Source organism: Pholcus phalangioides, unplaced genomic scaffold (assembly GCF_987345545.1).
Source record: "Pholcus phalangioides strain wild (caught in Gottingen) unplaced genomic scaffold, Ppha-v1.0 ptg000003l_1, whole genome shotgun sequence".
Classification (NCBI taxonomy): domain Eukaryota; kingdom Metazoa; phylum Arthropoda; class Arachnida; order Araneae; family Pholcidae; genus Pholcus; species Pholcus phalangioides.
In genome coordinates this window covers 49005117-49021029 of record NW_028301596.1, presented here as the reverse complement: position 1 = coordinate 49021029, position 15913 = coordinate 49005117, and the positions used below count along the sequence as shown (strand labels likewise).

The following is a 15913-nucleotide window of genomic DNA, read 5'->3' as shown; positions in this document are numbered from 1 at the left end:
GCTCCTTCGAGTTGCAAATAATTTTCGTTTATTTATTGAATTATTTGGAACAATCATTATCATTTATTTCTATAGTTGAAGCATCGTTACCTTGTTCTATATATGGCTGTGAAAAGATTCAACTTTTTTTTTATAAATGCGTGGTCATATAAAAATGTTAACTTTTTTTATGTTACTATAAATATGCGAGACGCCTTCAAGCACGGGGCCCTGTGTGGTCCGCATCTGACGCATACCCCTGAGGGCGACTGTGGTCAATTTAAGCGAATACTAAATATACATGTAAAATAAATGGCCGCGATTGTTTGCGGTGCATTTATGGTGTAAGAAATAAAATCAGAACAACATGGGCGTCAGAGCCCATTTGTTCCTACTTGCTTGTGTATGCCATGACGTCAACTGATGACCTCTTGGGACAGTCATCGGTCAGCCATACATATACAATGCAATCCATTACTAAAGCGGGGCAGGTTATGTGAAGCATGAGGAGAGAGAAGCAGAAATTTCTAATTTTCCTCTGCTTTTCTAACATGGACTGCGTTCATCTGAAACAAAATCATTCACGTCTAACAAAATCATTCCGGTCAAAGCAAAGTTGATGCATGGGGGCAACACCGATCTCTCAGAATCACTTATTCGCGTTTGAATGCGGCTGGAAGGGGTGGGACTTTCTGATGATAATTAGTACCGTACCGAGAGAGTTGGGAAATTTTAGAAAGAGCAATTCTTTTGTTCTCACTGATCAAAATATCCAAGTTTTAGAGATTATGGCCACTGAAATTCACTAATAAACTTAAAAGCATGTTAAAGTAAGCATTCATGGCAGGGAAATTTCAAAAAAGACACTTTTACCAAAAAAGTTTGGAAATAGGCAAAAAAGGCATTTATGGCATTTTTTTGCATAAATTTTTTTTCTACATTTTTTTTTAAGGTTGGGAAATTTTATTCAAAGTTTTTTGAAAAAATATCAGGAAAATCAGTTCAAAAAATGAATAGCATTCGTGTTGCCTAATTAACAGTGTTAATGTCTGGACATTGCGGGCCAAAAAACTGAAATTTTTCACGAAGCCCCGCTTGCTGAAAATTCATATTTCGAATTCTAAGAACACAGATTCAAGAAGGCTTAATAATAGACAGAACAGAACAGGCCGAGCATGACCAGGCTCTGTCGCTTGCGCGGTTTTAGCTCATTGTTACCCCGAAGGGCCCAGTCGAGCAGGAGAAAATTCTGAAAGACAATTAGGGAGATTGAGGGGGAGGGGGCGCTTTCGTAGGGTTATCAATTGGTTAATCGTTAGACCTCGCATAATTCGTTATACATACAATCGATGTGACAATATACATAGAATTTAATGATAGACAGGTCAGCCATCGGGTTTTCGAGTTGCCATTCAAATAATTGAAGACTTTTATTTACTCTGAAATTATTTCTTTGACCAATTCTGAAACCGTTTCTGATTGATTAATTGTTTTAGTGTGGAGTTATTTTTTAAATAATTCTCTCCAATTATTACATCTGGTAATTCTGGAACATATGGTTTTTTTCCCCATTCAGTCTGATATTGTGTCTTTCCTTGGTTCTTCAAATTATTTATTTCATTAATAATGAATTTCCATCAATTCATAATAATTATGAAATGATTTCATTCGTCACGGCATTTTCCAGAGTCTACTGTGCATTCGGTAATTACGCATGCCTTTTGCTGGATTGCCATAAATTCGACTGCCCACATTTAGGAGATTTACACGGTATGTCCAGATGGACGCGGCTACAGTGGAAGTGTTTTTTGGATGCCAACTCTTCTTTCCTGAATTAAATGAAATCAGGGGATTTCATAAAATGTGAACACCTCCCCCCACACATACTTATTGCAAAAATAATAGCTTTATACTAACTATTCTACATTATAATAACCTTTCTCGTTATTAAACGCATAAAATGACCGAATCATTAAATATTCCAAAGTGTATATTAATCGCCGTAATTAAAAACAGTGGATGATTCGGCTATGAAAGCAGAGAGTTGCAGTTTCCTCCTTCGCGTAGATCAGGAATCTTGAACGTACGGCCTCTCTTTCTCGCGGGCCATTTTTCAGAAAACACATAAAAGGATTGAAAGATGATTAAATTAAAAATTAATAATTATAATTCGATGAGGCCCAATGGGGAATGCTTTCCAGAATAAACATCGACTGTGTAATAAGTATTAATTACCAACGTATATTCAAAACTTTAGTGGTGTGAAGTGTTGGTTGAGTCAGAGATGGGAAGAGTTCAGGATACATGGGTTCACACCCATCCACAGGAAAGCTACAGATTTTTTAATGTTGGGGTGAATCGAGGAGCTATCCATACTTAGAACAAGACAACCATAAGTATTTTTAAGGGTAGTGTATAATATTTCTTCACGTATATATATATTGTTTGTAATTGCAATTTTAATTGGGTTGATGTATTTTTGAAATATATGACGTCCATATTTGTTATGGGTATCTTTTTCTCAGCCACCTCGTTGGGCATTTTGCCTGTTGATCATTTTTTGTCGCACCACGGCCATTTTCTGCACACGAGGGTTAATTAGAACGGGACCTGCAATTTATTGCCGATTCTGAACGGTAGGCTTGTTTTTTATACTCATCGAGAGGTTGGTGCGCTAACCACTCGATGCGGGGGGACTCCCTGCGGTAGCAATTTATTTTGCGGTCATGTCGCCGTTTCTGTTGTGCCCCCGTGTCAGGAAAGCTTTCTGACAAGGACGAACAGGGTATCGAACACGCGACACCTCTAAACATCCTTTGGTAATTCAGGTAATCTTATCGACCTGGTCTACCGCGCCCTTTTGCCTGTTGTTGCGTTGTATTTGAATGAAAATAATATTAAAAATTGTGAAAACTTCGCTGTTTTTCTTCCTGTCACTTCAAAGTGACGTTATAAAGGCATTGTCGGTGCTAGATAATAAATTTCCATTAACGCGGAAAGAAAAATATATGAATGAGGAACACTAGAGAAGAAATCCCAAGTAATAAAAAATGGACATCAATTTCTAGGCAAAAAAAAATCCCATACATTGAAAAATGAAACGATCTCCTTATAATCGTACCACTCTGCCAGAGAAGAATACATACGATATTATTTTAAAAAATACATCTTATACGCACAATGCATCCACTTCAAAATCAAGTGGTTATACGTGAACAAATCTCTTGAGTAAAATCCTGTGTTATAGTGAAGTATAAAAGAGGGAAGAAAAATTTGTTTCTCACTCGAAAATTGAAAACTTTACTGAAATTGAATTTATTTATTGTATACAGCTATACCTTCTGTTTCAAGTACGAGGGAAAATATATGTTTTTGATATTTTTGATGTGGTTTTTTTTTAAGAAACTTTTTTCTTCAACATATAACCATGATTTTACGAGGAGAAAATGTTTAAAATTTTGTTATCTTGTTCCTACAGAAGGTTATCCACGTGGAATTGAATTTCGAAAATTATTTTATATAACTCGAGTTATAACCAATTTTTATTCCCTTTAAATACGAAGAAACGTAGAAGAAATTGTTGCATGAATAATTGCGTTCGATCGTGGCTGATGCGGATACAGTAAAACCTCTCTTTTGCGGTTGACAAAAAAAATTCGACCGTAAAAGAGGAGTGCCCGTTAATCATGGGTTTGAAATGCATACTTTTAATATGCAAGGGGAAATTATATTTTTTGACCGTAAAAGTGGTTGTGACTGCATCTGATGTGTTAAGAGGAGGCTTCACTGTACAGTCGGCCCCCCGTATTCGCGGGGGTTACGTTCCGGGGATGACCGCGAATACGGAAATCCGCGAATAACAGAAACCATAGGTTTTTTTTGTATATCTCGTTTAGTGAACATCATGAGAGAGAGCAGGGTGACGCAGAGGTAAAAAGGAATGTCAAAGAGGGTGCAGCGATTGTTGACGATATTTTCTGAAAGAATATTGTGATTTATGTTTGCCATTTTTTTCTTTTCCATATCATCAAGTATGTTGACAAGGATTCCTCTACTAATTTTTCTGCATGTGAAGAACGTAAAATAGAGGGATATATGTTATGAAAATAATCTATTGCTGATTTGAGCTTGCGAAGCGCTTCCGCTATGTTACTTGTGGTTGAACTTGTCTTCTACTTCTTCATCTTGATCTTCATCTCGTGCAGCTTCAGTTTCAGGACCAGTTAGCTGCATTAATTCCTCCTCGGTCAATCCAGTATCAAAAGAACTTTGAATAGCATGTATTCACTCTCAAGGTACCTCCTGACTTCCGGAACGAAACACCGAAAATTCTGATGAAATAGACGTTTCACCAGCTTTTTCCTTATGGAAGAGTAAAAATTTTCGCCTTTTCTGTTATAAAATTACAATCAATTGGAATACCTTTTTGTATCAGTCTTGTACCCACAAAAAACGGCATTTTCTGTACGAGAAACACGTGGATCCCGTAGGCGCTGCAAAGTTTTGACTGCCACGGGTGCAGCTACAGCCACGGCTGAACGAATTTCAGATTCCTTTTTCTTGATGCATTTCATCGTAGATTCGTTGATTTCGTTAATGGCGGACCACAGCAGGTATTGACTTACTTTCACCAAGCATAGTTTTCGTCAATATATCCAATTTTTCTTATAAAGTTTTCACTTTTATTAGTCTTTTCAAAGCATTATCAGTAACATTAGAAGAATGATCTATCCTAAACAAACACAGCTCAAATTTTGTAAACAAAACACGTGAATGACGATTGCTGAGTGTTGTCAAAAAAAAAAATTCCAATAAAGGAAAAAAAACCGCGAATACGGAAACCGCGAATACGGGGGGGCCGACTGTACATTCAAATGTCATGCATGCATGCAGTAAAATCTCTCTTTTGCTGACACCGACGGAGCAAAAGAATTCTTCCGTAAAACGGGGGGTGACAGTTAATCAGGGGATTTGAAATGCATACATTTGTTATATGGAACATACATATCAAAGGGGAAATTATTACTTAACCTTATAAGAAGGGGACCTCATCTAAGGAGTGTCCGTTAAGAGGGGTTTTACTGCATACAGGAATATTGAATTCTTACAAGAAATTTTTTGAGCATTTTTTTAATATTAGAATTCAAAGTTGCATTCAAAGTTGCGAAGTCTATGGTTCCCAACTTCAAGGCGCAAATGCGAGCCGATCTCCTCGTTAAAAAGTCTCGCCACAGAGAGCAACAGTCCTACAACGATAAATCATTCAATCATAACACTTCACTCATAGTTAGAAAAACTGGTGGCAGATGGCAGCACTATACATAACAAGCATTACAGAGAAACAAATCTTCACGTCAGGTTTCACTACACGTACACGCACATTCCCGCATGTACCGATTCGTTGGGGGTTCCACGGGGTGGGGGGGTGTGGGCGGGGTGTATGTGTGGTGTAGCAGTAGTAGGTAGGGCTCGGGGATCCATGATGTTCTTAAATCAGTCACCTCGTTGGGCAATTTGCCTGTAGTGGCGTTGTATTTGTATTTATATTTGTATTTGTATTTGTATTTGCATCTTTCTTGATAAAATATCAGAAAATCAATTTAAAAAATTAATAGCACTCATGTTGGAATTATTTTGGCTTGAATATGTAATAAAAGTTTTTAATCAAACCTTTGTGTGCGTGCATGCGTGAGTGCTTTTTATAACGTTCGTAATTCTTACTGAGTATACAGCGGTTGTAACGAAGGTAAGCTCAATTAAGTTAATGGGTGTAAGAATAAAGTACATGTACCGCAAATCCGGTTCCTTGTAATTTTAAGGAAGTCCAGGAGCACACCAAGTACTGGTACTTGTGTATCCTTCCACATCTACAGGTAGTCCGCTTGGTAAATGCGAAGCTGGTCTATCTTATCTTGAGGCCATCACGTGTTTACCAATTCCGGAAACCAAGCGAATGATCAGTGCGATCAACGCTACTGGCTTTTGGCACGATTTTGATCCCGATGGTAAAATTCCCTTCGAAGTCTACTGGTGTGTGATTAATTTTCTCGTAATATCTCGTGCAGCCGCGCAGGGTGCCAAATCATAGTTAGGAAACTTGATGGCAGATGGAAGCACTACACGCAACAAGCATTACACAGAAACAAACATCACGTCAGATTCATTACTCACACATTCCAGCATGTACCAATTCGTTAGAAGTTCCGCAGAGGAATATGAACGAGGCGCATCTCTGGTTCAGATGTACGGTGCCAAATCAGACAAAAGGAAAAAATTGCAGAATTTAGAAAAAAAAATGTAAAATTCAAACTATGCCGAAGTGTTGTGTCTGATTTTTCAGTGTTGCCATCTATATCTCAGAAATGAATTGAGTGACGTGTAATGATTGAATATTTGTACCGTTTGTAGGCATGTCGCTTTCTGTGCCGAGACTTTTCAACTGGGAGATCGGCCCGTATCTACGCTTCGAAGTTGGGAACCACAGTAAACCAACTTCAGCTGACCACCACTGTGGTGACGGTGGGATTCGAAGCACAGAGGCAAAAAGCATGACTGTACTGGGTGGAATATTTTGCAGAAGAAACTGCAGTTCTTTTGAGCATCGCATCCAACTTGAAACGCAACCATATAAATCAGCGGGTGGCCCAACCTTTTTCCAAACCGTGCCACAATCAAGATTATTTTCGATGCTCGTGCCACTACGAATTTTAACAAGTAAGTGTGGCCATACGTCCAATTTTCACAAGACACCAGCATTTTCCTCCGTTTCTGCAAAATATATTATTCAACTTTTCACTTTTTTTTCCTAACAATGTTTATTTTGCCGCTCTTTCAGTTCATAATTGTTGGTATTTTTGAGTCATAAATTCGATTATCGCAATGTGAGTTGTGAATGTACATATATTCGGTAGTTTATCTTACCTACACTATTTTGAGCATAGACACCAGAACCTGAGGACTCAGGGTGCTTTGAGCGCCCCTCAAGAATTCATGGATATGCAGTGTAATTGCACCGGGTGTTTCACGAAGGACCCCTAACTTTGAAAATAAATAACTCGGAAACGTGATAGATGAAAGCATGAAACCAGTGGTATGTTTATTTAAAAAAACCGTAAGAATCTGATACAGAAACCTCAAAATTTTAGTTACAAATTGCGTGGATGGATGGCATCGCAGGCGGCATTGCAGATCATATAAAGAGAGCTCAAACGCCAAGAACTATCAGTCGTCGAAGATTTCGCCGTTGAAACGTGACCGCTATTAGCGTATAGTGAAAGAAATTCCGGAACTGATGTATTCCATGGAGGAATGTGTGTTTATTGTGTTGTAGCACCACCGACTAAATCACAGCCCTACTGCTACAAGGAGAAGTTTTCAAACTCGATTTTAAGTCGCAAAACGCCCAGATAAGAAAACAATTCGTGAGCTATTCAAAAAGTTCCAACAGACAGGCAACGTGGCCGATGCGTTAGTCGGAAATGTGGGTCCTACCCACTCCATCGTTACACCTCAAAATGCAACGACACTTGCTGCAGTTATTGAGAGTCGTTCGAATAAATCTGTCCGCAGACTTGCAGCTGAATCCGGAATCACGACATCCAGCGCGTACAGAATCCTGCGGAAGACATTACACATGCTTCCGTACAAGATTCAATGCCGGCACACGCGCCATACCAGTTCGAGCTGAACGACAACGAGAGATTTCTCTTACGAGATGCTCAACATGATTGATGGTTCTGGTTTCGATGTCGCCCGAATATGGTTTACAGACGAGGCGTATTTTCATCTGGATGGTGTCGTTAACAGACACAGTTGGCGATTTTGGGGTACCGATTTCGGGTACCATACAAAGCCCAGGATAAAAGTTTAACGACTAAATTGTCCGTGTCACCGTATTATTTATTGAATATACAAATCTGCGAGTTTTCCTAGTCATTTTACTGCTGCGGCTTATACCTCGTAATGTCACACATGGTGTGGCCCGCGAGGCTGCAGCTGACCATTAAGTTGGCCCTCGAACAGACACAGGTGGGACATCCCTGCTCTATGAGAATCACACCGGAACGGCAATTATTCACGTTATATCCGAGGCGCCGTTACAACCGAGGACGTTAAAACCGCGTTTAAGTGCAATTAGCCGAATTAAAACTTCCTTCTATTTCGGGAATCTATACACAGGAATAAAAACTAGATAATACTGTCAAAAACGCTTTCAAAAATACACATTCACTTTAATTTCCTGATTAGTGTCGTCTGTTGTTAAGATTGCATGTAAAAATTCCTTTTTCAGTATATTTCATTCTTATTATTATTCATGCTATTGCTCACGATGAAAGAAATCTGAAACTTTAAAAAAAAAACTGAATTATTCAAAGACCACAAAAGTAGTTCGTTCTCTAAATTCTGGTTCTTCTCCCGTAAAACGGAGTGAATGTTGAAGTGGATTTCGTAGAAACACGCAGAAAGTACCACATTCCACAAGCATACTTGAAGCATTCCAAACACCTGGGTATATAATGATACGTGCTTCTCGGAACTCCGAATATTTACTCTTGAGGTAAGTCTTACTTTGCACGGTATGGGACTGGCGCAAGTCGTCGAGCAAGAATCTGCATAATATGATTCAAATAATACTAAGACTTTTTCGCTGTCTTTGATAAGAATTCCAAGTGAAGGATAGGTTTTGCGATAAGGAATAGATATCTGAGAAAGTTTCTCGAAACATTTTATTTCCTTTCCTTCAGATACCTTTCTTACAAAGAGGATGTTGGTGATATCCTGACAAGTCCGATTCTTGTCTGATGTTAGCGCAGATAGCGTGTTTTGCGCTCCAGCGGCCACGTATCTTCTAAAAAGGAAGGGGGTGCCCCAAGGTGACGTCCTCGAAGATTTCCGAAAAAAATTACCATTGATGCTACTCATTTAAATGCGCACAGACATATAAAGACGCCCGACAGAATTATTATGGGTCACTCAAAAAAAAAATTGTAAATGTTAATATTTTGAACGCCAATAAAGGCCAAGCATGTATTTAAGAATTCCGCAACCCTAAAGTGACGTCATTCAAACAACACGTGATCTGGTACAGCACGGAAAAAGAAAGAGAGAAAAGGACTAGAGTGTGTTGTGTAAAAGGAGTGAGAAGAAGTTTTTTTGTGGATATCGCCAAGTATAGCACGAGTGACGATGAGCAGCCAACTGTTGATGACAACAAAAGGAAAAAAAAATTTCTAACCCTTCTGATATATTATATTTCATATTTATATTCTACTATTATAGATTCAAGAAACACAGTTCATGTGTAACGTGTGCTGCCACCTATCAAATAAAATGAAAATTATCCATCTAAATGTTGAAGTATAACTGATTATTTGTTTTAAACCGGTGTGTAGCAGGAATATGTGCAATATGCAGTATGATGCTATATATTTTTCTTTTATATACGCTGCATACTGGCGTAAGTTTTATGTGCCGAAATATGTTCGCGATATGAAAATACACAATGTATGGTATCATATTGTTCATTTTCATGCACGCACTAACAGCCAATTTTAATTGAAGAAAACAATATGTAAACAAATAGTTTCCATTTTCATTTGATAGATGGCAGAAAGCGTTCCCGCACAACGATTCTTTATTTCTAGCAATACTATAACTTTACCCTCTAACTTCCAGTTAGAAAGTTGTTGCCCATGAGGCCGACAAAAAAAAGTTTTCAAGTGCAATATTTGCTAAGATATTTGAATTCAAAAATCGCAGAAAAGCTATGAAAGAACAGCAAAAATTAATGGACAAAGCTGTTTTCCCTCATTTATATATGCTGTCATTTTCCTCCGATTTTTGAATCCGAATATCACAGTGAATATTGCAGCTAAAAACATACGATTCTTTGTTTGGCTCCGAAAAAAACAAGACAATAACTTTCTAATTGGAAGTTAGAGGACAAGGGGACCGTATACCGCACTGTATTTTCACTCTCAAAACTGGTACAGGTTAATTTTTAACACCTTTTGTGAGCATTTTTTAATTTGAAACTATGTCCCTATCAACACATATTGCGCCATCCTGCTCCAATAGTGTATTTTCGTATTTTTCTGCGCCAAGTGGCAATTGTTGCTTCAGTATGCCCGGAATTTGGGAAAAGACGCCAAAAAATTTGTGTTCCTACTTGCCACGAAACTTTTCGAGAAGAGCGTGTTTTATTCCTCTATACTTCAGCACTACCTCTTCCCAACTTCTATAGCCGTGCTATCTCGTGACCTGGCGAAAATAGAGGTCTCTGTTGGAAAGTAGTTTGACTACACTGTAAAGTACAGTGTTGGGGAAAAAATTTGCATGCTAACCGTGTGTGCTTTTCACGCTTTGTAAACACTACAGAGATATTTTTTACATTTCAAGGAAAATTTTCAATCAAAAAATATTTAATTTTTATTTGCCCTTCGCTACTTTACCCCAAGACAGTTAATTCTTTTTAAAAGTGCTACAAGCATTACGATAATCTATCATCGAACCAATTATCTATCTGTGGTCTCTCGTTCAAAGAATTGCCGGAAGTACAGAAAAGTTTCCGAAATTAGAGAGAAAGTAGCGGATTTTTTTGTTTTCGAATTGTTGATTTTCGAATTTTCCCGGCAAGTTCCCGCGCTCGACTTTGTCCCCGAAAATCGGATTGGGATAACTGTGGCCCCTTATTTAAACTATCGGCCCCTCATCGCGCTTTCCATCGCGGAACCCCCGATAATATCCGTGATCGTACAACTGAAAATGGTTTGCAACCATTTTTATATATTCTAGAAACCTTGGGTTTGCAATGGTCTCTTGCAGCTTTCAGAAAAAAAAAGTCGCCGCTGCAACCAGCAGAAATTAGTTGATCGCCATTATGTCAAATCCTGACGATTCGTGAAAAAAAAAATTTTATTCCAGGAATAAAAGATCAAGTCCACCGAATTACGAATGCTAATTTAGAAACTTTGCCCAATAACGAGTTAATGTTGCCAAACACTCGTTGTTTGGCAACAATCACCAACCAATATCGCCAAATAACATAGTGTCAAATCGCCAATATCGCCAAATAACGAGTGTCAAATCGCCAATATCGCTAAATAACGAGTGTCAAATCGCCAAACATCGTGTTGATTCTTCGAAATTCTTTCCATTTTTCAACAATTTCTTTTCGAGTATAAAAAATTGAAAACTTAAAAAAATTTTTAGCCCATTTAAACTGCTGCTGTTCCAGACAGCAAATAGTGCCCTCAGTAAGCAAAAAAGTGTGTCATCTTAAATAAACTGGTGCGAAAGGTTTTATGACAGCCGCTCTTTCAAACAAGGTGTCAAAAGCCTAAAACACCAAAAACAAAAAACAAGCTGATGAAAAGATGTTTGATGACAAAAGACAGTGCAGTTGTTTTTATTTTGAAAAGCGGGTGGAGGTAGTGAAAATATTCTTATAAGTTAATTTCGCTGCTCTAATTTATGCCTCGAAATGGTCCTGTAACAGGACAACCTGTGTATAAAGTGCTGCCCCTAACTTTCATTCAATTCCTCTGTTTAGTTTTTATACTGACAGGGCTAAACAACTTTTTCCACATAAATATAAATTTCAAAATCCTCCTTCTTATCCCGCTAGTGGCTTTAAGAATTCGGCGAAATGTTCCACGGGTCTGCGATTGAAAAACATTGGTGAAAGATCCATTTCATCTTATTTCGAATGCATAAACTTTTCTAAAACCAAGAAAAAACCACATTAAAGCGGTTACAGAAAGGTTAAATTACCTCTTGGGAACCTTAGAAACTCTAGTAATAATCATACTCTTGAGACACACAAGCTTACGATCCAAAAAAACATCGCTTCCAGATGATTCTAGAGGTAAATATAAAAATCCACAATGATAAAACTTTCTGTATCAAAACTCTGACGGAGAATAAAAGTGAAATTGACAGAGTAAAGTAGACTTAACAATGACAATAATTCTAAATTTATACAGAAAAAATATTCCGAACATTCACATTTATTATCTCCGCATGTAAATAACTTTCTTCCCGACTCTCATCCGCTCTCCATATTAAAGATAATCCTATTATTAAAGATAAGAAAGCACTCGAATTTCTTCTTATATTACTACGTACATAAGGATTATCATACAATATTTATACTTTACTACCCGTACATTAACATAAGAGAGAGGAGAAGTGTTTCAATGAAACTCCACAAAAGAGACACGAGAGGAAAACGAAACAAAAAGATTTATACTCAGGAAAATAAGAGAGTATATTTTTACTTTCTTTTTTTTCTTGGATCGATACATTTGGTAGAAAATGCAGTTTCCCGGATGGGAACAAGAAGAAATCGAACGAGAAAAGGTCTGTGACAGGTCATTCGCGAATAATTTAGTTGCGTGCCTGGCGACTTCATTCGCTTTGTTTTGTCCGTACTTTTTGACATGTTTATTTTGGCTTTGCTCTTACGAACTCCTCATTGTTGTTGTTGTTGTTACAAGAACCGAAAGGTAAAGGTTCGTTTGACTCTTTTTTGTCGCGACTACCATTAACTAACTCATTGGTGAGTGACAGTTTCATGTGTAAGCTAAACACGTGAGGCGGCGTAAGTATTATAGGTTGCTTGAATAATTTTCGAAAGAGGAGATAGAAATTCTCACTGAGCACCTCATGGATCAAATTGAAATGAGAAGCATCAATATTCTCAAACTTTATTTTGTTTGTTTCGTTATTTACGATTTACCTAAGTGTACAGGGTGTCCTGTAAGTCCTAACTCGGTCTTTATCGCATCCACCATTCGTCGTAGAGGAACGGTTCTCATTCACAAAATGTTCAAAATGTGTTCGGAAATCATTCTGTAGTGAAATCATTCGAGAGTGAAAATACAGTGTGTGTCATAAAATGAAAAATCTACGTCTTAAGGGATTGGAAGCTTGCTAATGGGATTCCGATATTTAAAAGGGTTGTAGAGAAGCTGTGTCCGAAGAGGCACAGCTTCTCTACTACCCTTTTAAAATTTTATATGGACACCCTGTCCTCTAAGTTGTAATCAGAAAGTAGTTGCCCTGTGTTTCCAAGTACAATATTCGCTGAAACATTTGAATTCAAAAATGGGAATAAAGTTGGGAAAGAACAGCATAAACTAACGGACAATGCTCCTTTTCCTCATTAATGCTGTTCTTTCTTAACTTCTCATCGATTTTTAAATTCAAATGTCACAGGGAATATTGCAGTTAGAAATTTGAATTTTGTTTTGTTGGCTTCGGGAGCGAAAATGCAACTATCTAATTGGAAATTGGAGGATTGAGAAGGAGGACCATATAAATTTTTTTTTTTTTTTTTATTTCATGACACACTCTATTTTCCCTCTGAAGCTTAAAATAAACAAAAAATATTGATATGTAGACTTGAGTTTTGCGAAAATTATTGACATTTATTTTACTATTCATTGATAAATGATTGGGCGTGTGGTAACCTAGGTCGGTAAGATACTCGCCTAAAATACCAAAGGATGTTTAGAGGTGTCGCAAGTTCGATATCCGTTTCGTCTGTCAGAAACTTTCCTGACGTGGGGTTGCAACTTAAAACGGTGACATTACAACCAAAAAGATTTCTATAGCAGGGAGTCCCACACTGAAATGTTAGCGCACCAACCTCTCGGTTAGCATAAGAAAGGCTGAGTTCGGAATCGGCACGAAATTGTAGGTTCCGGTCTAATTTTCCCTCGTATGCAGAAAACTACTGTGGTGTGACAAAAACGATCAAATAATAAATGATTGTACAAATTGATAACACTTGGAACACCTTGGCAAAGTAAATTATTCCTCATTTTTTCACGGAGAATTATTATTTAACTAGACCGGACAATCCGGAGTCCGGATAGTCGTGAGCCGGATAGGCGGGAGTCAACTGTAATTGTAGGATAAGTAATATTATGAAATTCTCAAAGAGCACTCAAGATGAATAAGATCAACACAGTTTATTCCTCAATTTTGTATTTTTTTTCAGTTCTTGAATGGGTATTATGCATGTTTAATACGAAACTGTGGTATTTCTATGGAAACTTTTTCTCCCATTATTTTTCTGGATGCGGCTTATTTATTGGATATTAACGTACTTGTATTCAATTGTTCGGGGGCCCCCCAGAGTCGTCAAAGTGAACGCCACGGACCCTTTCGCAAAATAAAGTTTAATATGTAGCAATCAAAACAATCAGTTGTTTTATCATACAAGCTCACAGACTCCTTGAAATCTCTACAAGGACCCCTGGTTAAGAACCCTACGTTATAGCGTATTCTGAATGAGAATAATTTTTTTCCTATTAGAATTGCCATGCAGTAAAACACAGAAGTAGTTATCAGCATGTAAAACGTTTTCACTGCAATAAGATTGTTCTTGCTAAAAAGCCAATTTAAAGGGTTGGATGTACTGCGGTTCGAGGAAGATTTCTCCACCCCCCCCCCCTCCCCCCCCCTCTCTCTCTCTCTCTCTCTCTCTGAAGGCTTAACCCAACTACGATCACGGACGGAATATTACGTCCAAATACCAGTGGAATAAATTCAAACAAGTTCTCTGTGTTTTCTTTCAAATACAAATACAAATACAAATACAACGCCACAACAGGCAAAATGCCCAACGAGGTGGCTGATAAAAAGATGCCCATAAAAATATGGTTGTCATATGTTTCAAAAATACAGCAACCCAATTGAAAATGCAATTAACACAAATTACAAACAATATATACACATGATAAAATATTATACAATGCCCATAAAGAATACTTATGGTTGTCTTATTCTAAGAATGGATAGCTTCTCGATTTACCCCAACATGTTTATCGTATTTCTTTTTAAACGTGTCAATTGTGTTACAATTTACTACCTCCGGGGGTAAGCTATTCCATTTATTAACAACCCTATTGGAGAAAAATTCCCTGCGACACCATAACCTTGCATTGTCCCTCACCAATCGATACTGGTGTCCCCTTGTAAAAGCAGTCGATTGGCGGTGTACTAAAAGTTCATGGTCCATCCTATCCATCCCATTGAAAATTTTGAACACTTCGATCATATCTCCTCGACACCTGCGTTCATCCAATGTAAACATATTCAAAAAATGAAGTCTTTCTTCATAACTCAAGCCCTGTGTGCCAATAAGGACACGCGTAGCTCTTCTCTGCACCCCTTCAACCAAGTCTATGTCCCTCTGTAGGTATGGTCTCCAAAACCTTACAGCATACTCCAGTCCAGGACGAACTAAGCCTCGAAAAAGCGGAAGAATGACTTTAGGAGAACGCGAAGAGACCTTTTTGAAAATGAGACCAAGCATTCTATTCGATTTTTTGACAACCGCTGAACAATGTTCAGAAAACTTAAGTCGCTCGTCAATGAGAATTCCCAAATCGGTGACTCTAGTTGCATCCGGGATAGTGACACCATTCAACTCGTAAGAGAACCGTGGGTTGTTCGAACCAAAATGAGCGACCATGCACTTATCTACGCTAAACGTCATGCTCCATTCATTTGCCCATGCTGCAATCTTGTTTAAGTTGGTCTGGAGCAACTCCCTATCGTTTTCATTTCCGATTACCCCCATTAGCTTCACATCATCTGCGAATTTGCTAGTAATTCCATCGATACCCTGATCGAGTTTGTCGATAAAAAGTGAAAAAAGTATGGGGCCAAGGACACTTCCCTGAGGAACTCCACTTGTGACGTCTGTCCAACCAGAGAATTCCCCGTTCACCATAACTCGTTGCGACCTATCTCTTAACCACGATTCTATCCAATTCAGCAAGTTGCCCCCTATTCCAATCTCGTGTAAACGCTTCAAGAGTTTGCCATGTTGGACCCGATCGAATGCCTTCTGGAAATCAAGGTAAACAACGTCGACATTTTTGCTCTTACCCAAAGCCTTAGTCACGTAATCATAGAAGCA

At 38.1% G+C, this 15913-nt stretch overlaps 1 protein-coding gene across 2 annotated transcripts in view; it reads right to left on the bottom strand.

Annotated features, from left to right (window-relative positions):
- Positions 1-15913, bottom strand: part of LOC149088755 (regulator of G protein signaling 7-binding protein A-like) — a 280027-nt gene that overhangs the window by 189258 nt on the left and 74856 nt on the right. The window contains exon 2 of one of the 2 annotated variants that reach the window (XM_089249787.1): positions 11752-11839. The exons of the other annotated variant lie outside the window; for it this stretch is intronic. The gene's annotated coding sequence lies outside the window, so the exon portion shown is untranslated. The remainder of the gene's footprint in view (positions 1-11751; positions 11840-15913) is intronic. 2 annotated transcript variants of the gene reach the window in all.